Source organism: Erpetoichthys calabaricus, chromosome 14 (genome assembly GCF_900747795.2).
Source record: "Erpetoichthys calabaricus chromosome 14, fErpCal1.3, whole genome shotgun sequence".
NCBI classification, from domain to species: domain Eukaryota; kingdom Metazoa; phylum Chordata; class Cladistia; order Polypteriformes; family Polypteridae; genus Erpetoichthys; species Erpetoichthys calabaricus.
This window is the reverse complement of record NC_041407.2, coordinates 30,757,007-30,765,256: the sequence shown is the minus strand read 5'-3', so window position 1 is coordinate 30,765,256 and position 8,250 is coordinate 30,757,007.

The following is an 8,250-nucleotide window of genomic DNA, read 5'->3' as shown; positions in this document are numbered from 1 at the left end:
AGAAATTAATTCATGCATTTATTTCTAGTAGAATTGACTACTGCAATGCGGTGTTCACTGGATGTTCAAACTGTTCTTTATACATCTTCCAGTTAATCCAAAATGCTGCTGCAAGAATTATTACAAGAACAAGAAAACACAAACACATAACTCCAGTTCTTAAATCCTTACACTGGCTCCCGGTTAAGTTTAGGGCAGATTTCAAATTCCTACTTTTAAAGTATATAGCCTTAAATGACCAAGGTCCGGCTTACTTATCTGAACACATCATTACTTACAAATCAGAGCGCACATTAAGATCTCAAGATGCTGGTCTGCTTATAACTCCAAGGATTAATAAAATAACAATGGGAGGTCGAGCTTTTAGTTACAGGGCCCCTAAACTGTGGAATGGTCTGCCTGCTACTATAAGAGATGCCCCTTTGGTCTCAGCTTTTAAATCCCAGCTGAAGACTCACTACTTCAGTTTAGCATATCCTGACTAGAGCTGCTGATTAACTGTACAGACTGCTGTTAGTCATTCACACTAAAACATAAGTAATAACAAAAACAACATTTATTTATCTAGCACATTTACATACAAGTGGTGTAGCTCAAAGGTGAAGAAAGAAAAGTTTACAAAAAATAAAAATTACACTAGGCAATACTAAATAACAAAGAATAAAGTAAAGTCTGATGGCTAGGTGGACAGAAAAAAAACAAAAAAACTGCAGAGGGCTGGAGAAAAAAGACAAAATCTGCAGGGGCTCCAAGGCCACAAGACTGCCTAACCCTCACTGGGCATTCTACCTAAGATAAATGATCTTAATCAGGCCTCATGGTTTTCAGTCTTCACGTCAAAGAATTAGATGATGACGGTCATGTGGACCTCTGGCCTTCTGTCTATCAATGTAGGGACTGCATGATCCTTTGATCAGGTAGTGGCGGCAGAAAAACAGAAAAATAACAGCAGAGAAAAGTAGAAATTAGTATGGATTGTGGAGCCATAATAAAAATGAGAAATTATATACTGTATGCATTGAATTATCAGTTTGGCTTTCTCACAGCTGCATAAATTATTTTAAAATAATAGGTTTTTAGCAGTTTTTTAAAGTGCTCCACTGTATTAGCCAGGCAAATTTCTATCGGTAAACTATTCCAGATTTTAGGTGCATAACAACAGAAGGCCGCCTCACCCCTTCTTTTAAGTTTAGCTCTTGGAATTCTAAGCAGACACTCATTTGAAGATCTAAGGTTGTGATTTGGAGTGTAAGGTGAAAGACATTTTGAAATATAGGATGGAGCAAGATTATTGAATGCTTTGTAAACCATAAGCAGTATTTTAAAGTCAATTTTAAATGACACAGGCAACCAGTGTAGTGACATCAAAACTGGAGAGATGTGCTCAGATTTTCTTTTCCTGGTAAGGATTCTAGCAGCTGCATTCTGCACTTGCTGCAACCAATTGATGTCTATTTTGGGTGGTCCTGAGAGGAGTACGTTACAGCAATCTAGTTGACCAAAAAACAAAAGCATGAATTAACTTTTCAGCATCTTGCAAAGTTATAAGGGATCTAACTTTTGCTATGCTCCTTAAATGAAAAAATGCTGTCCTGATAATGTGATTAATATGTGATTTAAAATTTACATGAGTCAATAATTACCCCTACATTCTGTATATGTATGTATATATATATATATATATATATATATATATATATATATAGTGTATACTGTATATAAGACTGGACGCAGACAGACAAACATATAACATAAAGGCTGGCTGTTTACTGGTATTTAGAGTTTGGCTTTATCTTGGCACAGATAATAATAATAATAATTATATAATAATAATTTTTATGATACCAAGTCTTTATGGATGATGTCCAATGTTGTGTCATGGCTTCTCAGCCTTGTCAGACTACTTGCAAACAGCTTCAGGTCCACAATGGTAAGAGTTTGTTGAATTTGGAAGAGCAGCTCACAGCTTTTAGTTTGAGAGAAGATTTTAGAAAGTCCTTTTGTAGAATGTGCACAGAGTGCCCTTGGGTAGAGTACCAGAGTTCTCCAGGATCCTCTAGAGAATATCAGTGAGTGTGTTTAATTCCCAATTCTCCAGGCTCTTCCATTCTCTGCCTTTGAGAGATGGGGAGCATGAGGCTTTAAAGGAAGGTTGAACCTTCTCCTGATTGGATTAAAGTCAATTTCAGTTACAAAATTAGTGTCTTCTAATAGGTGGGTTCTTCTGTTCATCTTAGTTGTCATTCCAGGAATTAAGTCTTTTAGAACGTTAAAACAATCTAAAGGAGAACAGGCCATTCAGCCCAACAAAGCTCGCAAGTCCTATCCACTTAACTCTTCTAAAAAAAAAAAAACCATCAAGTCCATCCATCCATCCATTTTCTAACCCGCTGAATCCGAACACAGGGTCACGGGGGTCTGCTGGAGCCAATCCCAGCCAACACAGGGCACAAGGCAGGAACCAATCCCGGGCAGGGTGCCAACCCACCGCAGAAACCATCAAGTCGAGTTTTGAAAGTCCCTAAAGTCTTACTGTCTACCACACTACTTGGTCTCTTATTCCAAGTGTCTATGGTTCTCTGTGTGAAGAAAAACTTCTTAATGTTAGTGCAAAATTTACCCTTAACAAGTTTCCAACTGTGTCCCCATGTTCTTGATGAACTAATTTTAAAATAACAGTCTCGATCCACTGTACTAATTCCCTTCATACTTTTAAACACTTCAGCCATGTCACCAGTTAATCTTCTTTTTCTTGAAGTTGCAGCTTCACATTGGAATTACTGAAATTTGCTGTGTTCTATAAAAAAAGTGCTATTTATTTTTAAGCTAAATGTGTTTTTAGGCTAAAAAGACTGTTTAGTACATTACTTTATGAAGCTTTTGCTCTAAGCAGTGAGGCTGTATTACGAAACTACTAATTACATGTTGTATGTGTTTTTATATAAATGCAGTTTCTGGGCTTTGTGTTAAATGTGTTTTAAGTCTGGAAACGTAACACAGTACCTTAAGTGATAAGGCTGTTGTTTAATTTAGGAATTGCTAAAAAATGTAAATTTGTATTTGGAAATTACATATTAAATGTTCTTCATGTGTTTTTTTACAATAATGCAGTTTTGGTAATACTTAAATACAGCTTAATATATTTTAAGCCTTTATAAGAAATTCAATACCTGCTGTGATGCACATAGTTGTTTTAAATTGCAATTGCTGAAATCTGTTTTGTTCTATTAGGATACTAATATCTATTTTTAGCTAAATGTGTTTTAACCCTAAAAATGGCAGTATTTTACCAGAAGTGATGAGGCTTTTTTTACTTAGGAATTGCTTTAAACAGTTAAGTCCTATTAGGAAACTACTATTTCTATATTGTACCTGTGCTTTTGCAATAATATAGTTCCAGGGTTTTGTGTTACACTCAAAAACAGCTAATGTAATCTGCACCTAGAAAACCAATACAGTACGTGAAATCATTTCAAAACTGCTCTAACCAGGAACGAAGTTTTAGGAAAGTACTATGTATTATTTAGCTGAGTGCATTTTAAGCCTTAAAAATAATACAGTACCTGTAGTGATGCACACAATTCCTTTACTTTGGATTTGCTTTAATCTGTATTCTCCTATTTGGCATCTATTATTGTGTTGTACATCTGTTTCTCCACTAAAGCAGTTAAGAAGGATTTGAGTTAAAACTCAAATGTATATACTTGCGTTTAAGTTCTCCTGCGTATAAGTCAGGGCTTGATTTTACCGTATAATTTCCGGTGTTTTATAATGTCGGTCGTATAAATCAAATGCGGTAAACTCACGCTATTGGTCCAAGAGATTATGATATGCTAACGCCCACCTGAGAGAGTAACCACGGAGCCTTTTTTTCTGTGTATTGTGCCTACACAGTAATACCCTAACTATTCTGAAGCAATGTTTGCACTGATTTGTGTTTTTTGTATCTCACACCCTCATACGCCTTCATCGTAACAGCATCCCTTATCTATGATGGAGCATTCGATCAGAAGAAAATATGAAGCTGGCATTAAATTAAACGTTGTTGAAGTGGCGAAAGAAATTGGTAACTGTGCTGCTGCAACAAACTTCAATGCATCTGAGAAACTGATGTGAGATTGGAGGAGGCAAGAAGATGTTTAAAAAAAAAATTAAGTGTCGCATTTTTGAACGGGTGTATAAATCGGGATCCGATTTTATGATCGATTTTTTGGGTTTCAAGATCCAACTTATACGTGAATATATGGTACAGTAAAACCTTGGATTGCGAGTAACTTAGTCTGCGAGTGTTTCGCAAGACGAGCTAAACATTTTAAATAATTTTTTAACTTGTTAAATGAGCGAGGTCTTGCAATACGAGTAGTATGTAAACGCTTTGTCTGCCGAGCGTCACGTGATCACAACTGAGCCTTAGTTCTTCTCTCTTCGCGGGATTGTGGGTAATCGTCTCCCATGCTCAGTCTCAGTCGGCGTGCCTCACTCATATAGTCAACATCCGTATGAGCGTATACTATTTACTATAGCATTGTGACCATGTGTGTGTGCTGTAACGTGTGAGTCTGTCTTGCACCCCAAAATACGAAGAAGTCTCTATTCTTTAGCAAAACCAGCATTTATTCAGCTTGAAACAGGAACAGCACGGTTATTTATTGTAGCGGAATCTGCCACTTTCCTATACACAGACACAGCAATAAGGCAGGGTCGTGACCAGGTTAATGGCCAAGTAATACTGTGCCCTTGCATTTATAATGTTCCTTGCATCACCCATCGACGGCAATCACTTATAGCATGACCGCGATCTTTCCAGATTCACTTTTGCGGCAAGTGGCCACAGCGGTGGGAGCCTGCGGTTGCTTCGGGACACTCTTCTACGTGTCATCCCATTGGGGGAATCCCAAAAGAGTTTAGAAACCTTACAGTGCGTAAAGCATTTTTTTAATTTTGTGTCCAAGTGTAGTGACTCTTAAGGCAAAAGCAACTGTCATTGGATAGGTTCCTTGTTAAAGTCGCAAAAAAAGAAAATAGATTTTTGTGAGCCAACAGCAGTGATTCCGTTAGTTAAAGTGAAAGTCGTCCTACACAATAACCCTCCTCCTCCTCTCCTCTCTCGTCTCCCTCACACCAGCCAGGATTCTTTTCAAAGGTATAGTGCAGGTTAATTTGTTTTAAGCATTTTTACTTTGTTTTGTATTAATCACTTTTATATGAATATTTTTGGGCTGTTGAACGAATCATCTGAGTTTCCATTATTTCTTATGGGGAAATTAGCTTTAATATACGAGTGCTTTGGATTACAAGCACGTTTCCAGAATGAATGATACTCGCAAACCAAGGCACCATAGTAATTGCATTTTAAGTCATGAAAGCCACTGCAGGGCACATACTCTGCCTGCAGGAATTCAGCTTTTGTAGCACTTAGGAAATGCTCTAAACTTGTAATGTCCTATTCAGAATCTACTATTGTTGTGTTGTCCCTGTGTTTCTCCACTAATGTATTTACAAGGATTTGAAATAAACTCAAATGTAGCTAAATGCATTTTAATACTGGAAGAACAATATAGTAACTTTATTAATAAGAGCAATTCCCTTATGAAATTAATGTCCTATTAGGAGAACCTGCTATTACTGTAATTATTGATCTAAATGTGTTTTAAGCTTGTAAAAGTAATGCATTACCTGTAGTGAAGTAGCTGTTTTATCACTTAGCTTAGAAATATGTTTAAACTGTGTCATTCTATTAAGAAACTGTTTGTATATGTTGTATGATGTTACATTTTAAGTCCTGAAAGTCACTTCAAAAGTGGTGAAAGTCGTGAAGTGCCTTATAATAGTACTCATTATTAAATGTGCTATATAAATGAAAGGAAAAAAAATGGAACAGGTAGTAAATAACAGAAGAGAAACACTGGACAATATTTTATACTATTTCTCAACAACAAAAGCTATAAATCACTAAGAAAAGGAAAAATAAAAACAATGTAGATCACAAAGTGCGATGTTAGAGTATCCAGTATAAAGTTGGTATAAGAAAGAAAGAAAGAAAGAAAGAAAGAAAGAAAGAAAGAAAGAAAGAAAGAAAGAAAGAAAGAAAGGTGAGTAAATGCTCTGTAATGTTTCAGTATTAACGGTACTATATGAAGGAAATAAAACAGAACAAATGGTTAAAAAAAACTGAACTCAACAATTGACATCTTGTGGAATCGATAAAAACTGTAACATGTGAGAAATGGTTAAAATTAGTGTCCAATCCAAAAGGCACTGTAAAGAAAGAAATTAGTCAATATGTACTCTCATTCAGTACCCAGTATGAAAGGTGTATATGAAAGAATGATCAAAGAGATGCCCTCTTGTGGAATCAATAAAGTTGCAATTTAAGAAAAAAATAGTGTTGTATGAAACACGCTATAGGGAAAAAAGCAAGAAACAAAAAGAATGGAAAGTGCTTAAGTACTCTAAAAGTGTTTAGTCTGAAAGACGATATCACAGAAAGAAAGAAAGAAAGAAAGAAAGAAAGAAAGAAAGAAAGAAAGAAAAGTTGATATGTTACCACTAAAGTGCAGAAATCAGTTAATGTACACATTACCTAGCTAATCTGCAGATTAACTGATTTGCTCACTTAACGTGCGGAATCAAGAGTTTTCCACATTTTACCTAGGTAATGTGCACATTAACGACTTCCGTATCGTTAAAGTTCAAAAGTTTGTTTCTCTCATTTCCTTTCGCTACTCCTTCCCCCTCAGATGCACGAGAAAGTGTGAAAGAGTTTGTCCATGCCGAAGAATTGTTGGACATATTGTATTCTACTCATTTGTCAATTGGCCACGGTGGAAGAGACAGAATGATCAAGCAATTAAATACACTTTATAAAAACATAACCCAAGCCCAAATAAAAATGTTTCAGCTGAATCGCCATCACAGTTTCGTACAGAGCCTGTAAAGAGGACTATACAAGACATGGTCTGTATTGTTTGCTCAAAAACAGCATCAGGAGCTCACAAGTGTAAATCGTGTGAGATGCTTGTTCACGTAATTTGTGGTGAAATAGATCCTAAAGAGGAAGGGTATGGTAAGAATGTATTGTGCAACATCTGTAAAAAGAATATGGATCAGAAAATACAGCGTGATGAAGCCAAGAAAGGTTTAGAAAAGCAAGCAAAGAAAATGTTAGCAGTTTCTAATGCAAAGCACCCAAATGTCAATGAAGGTGTCACTGTGAGAATTAAAGTACCCGAAGCAGAGGGAGCAAAAACTGATGCCCGCTCGATTTTAGCTGTGGTTCTTAGTAAAACAGAGGATGGCTTTTATAAACTTGGTACTAAAACGGGTATTTTAAAACAATTGTGTGCAAAATCTGAATTCAGTGTTTGCCAAGAGAGATTTTTAACGAAACAAGATGTCCCTGCTGTAGAAATATCTTTACGTCAAACAGCAATAAAACAATCCCTTGGTACTGGGCAGGGTTTCAGAAAATAGATATCGAAAATAAATAAATAACATTATGTTAATTTAAGCGTACAGAAACGTTGCTGTTGTTCCAGCAAAGATCTTATTTTCACTTTAACGAGTGCCTAGCAGGTAATGTGCAGATTAGCTAGGTAATTTGAGAAGTGAAAACAATTTTCGGCACTTTAACGGATCACCCTAGTTAATCTGCACATTACCTAGATAATGTGCACATTAACGGCTTTCGCACTTTTAACAGATACACTAGAGAAAAGAAAATTTGACATTGACATTTTACATAGCCATGTATATATATTAAGTTAGAAACATTTCTAGATATTAGAAGTAGTAGTATCCTACATGAAAACAGCTGTTTAGAAAGATAGATTATTAAAACATCTGCTACATCACTAAATGTGGTGTACTGAGTTATATTTCAAGCCTGTAAATGTAGTTTGGTACGAAGGACTATAACTCAAAGTCCTGTAAATGTATTAAGGTAGAAGCACATTTGCATAGTTCCTATGAGAAAATGACAATTCAGACTGTTCCTTTAGCTCAGCTTCAATGCTGCTGCTCCGCTCACAACCTTACTACTGCCAGGATGCCCATATCCTTTAGCTCCCAAATCAGTATCCCCGGAAAGGATGTTGTGGAAGAACCCCTCCCAAGGATGACAGATTTTTATTCAGTTACAGATGAGTACATGGATTCTACATTGCAAGGCAGAAGAGCAAAGTTCCATTTTTCGATTGGCTTTTTATAATTTATACCTCCCCTTATTTATCGAAAAAAACTTTTTTTTTT